Source organism: Octopus bimaculoides, chromosome 29 (genome assembly GCF_001194135.2).
Source record: "Octopus bimaculoides isolate UCB-OBI-ISO-001 chromosome 29, ASM119413v2, whole genome shotgun sequence".
Classification (NCBI taxonomy): Eukaryota; Metazoa; Mollusca; class Cephalopoda; order Octopoda; family Octopodidae; genus Octopus; species Octopus bimaculoides.
In genome coordinates this window covers 4,199,844-4,201,211 of record NC_069009.1, presented here as the reverse complement: position 1 = coordinate 4,201,211, position 1,368 = coordinate 4,199,844, and positions in this window count along the sequence as shown.

The window sequence follows — 1,368 nt, the reverse complement described above, 5'->3', positions numbered from 1 at the left end:
AAGAGACTGATGGAATAAGTACTAGGCTTACAAAGAATAAGTCCTGGGGTTGATTTGCTCGACTAAAGGTGGTGCTGCAGCATGGCCACAGTCAAATGACTGAATCAAGTAAAAGAATTAAAGAATATATTTCTGTCCTCTTTCTTGTTACCTCTCTCTCTCTTCCTCTCCGTCTCTCTCTCTCTCTCTCTCCAGTTGCGTAATCATGTACCTCCTCAATTGCAAGATACCTGTTTCTGCCTCTCTGTCACACTCTAGTATGGTCGGCTGTTGTCAAACCATCCAACTTATGCCAGCAAAGAAGGTATCACTCCCTGATAGTAAACCACAGATTTTCTGCGGTATTGCTTGTGACGCACATGATAATTCTTGAGGAGGGATAAGAACTGGCTGGCCTATGTAGGTTCGGAGATGGTTTCAAGTTGTGCTGATGCACGATGTCGCTCGGTCGTGCATGCACACTTGCCAGCATCGTCGAATTTGCAACTGGAATATCATACTGATGAGGAAATGAAAAGTTTTTACTTTTCTAAGCCAGAAACGCGTCTCTGATTAACTAAGACAGGTTAGATTCATTATTTTTTTTCTTCGTGTTTTGCCTTTGTGAGTTACAAGTATTGCTATCTGTTGAAGTTTCAGCACTTTAGCTGCTATTTCTGAACTTCGGTATGTGGTGAAGCAACTGTTGCTGATCCCTTAATTATGTTTATATATATATATATATGGAAAAAAGAAAATAGAGGGGATACAGAAATGATACATGTCAACTGTTAGACATTCTATTATGTCTATTTATTTATTCTAAAACATTTGTAAGAATACATACATATGCAAAGACTGTGTTACAGACATATGTACCAGTAATACATAAAATGTATTGCCTATCTCTACATTCTGAGTTTGAATGCAATCAGGGTGGATTTTGCCTTTCATCCTATCAGGGTCGATAAAATAAGTTCCAGTTGAACACTGAGGTTGATGTAATCGATTTACTCCCTACTCGAACATTGCTGGCCTTGTGACAAAATTTGAAACGAATGTTATTTGAGTAAAAACATTATAGTGTGCTTTCCAAAGCTCTTCTTGGGTATTGGCTACCAAATGCTACCATACAGCAGGACTTCTCCATTTATTGGATACATATATGGAAATCTGAAAGTATCCTCAGAGTATAAACAAAAGAATTTTAACAAGAGAAGATGAAATGAATAGGTTTATAACAGGTTTATTAATAAAGCCTTTTCATGCTGCCTTCTTGTGTTAAAATTTTTACATATATGTATGTACCTTTACATACTTATATACACACTCACACAATATTTACACAAACACACACATGTATATACATGTATATATATATATATATAT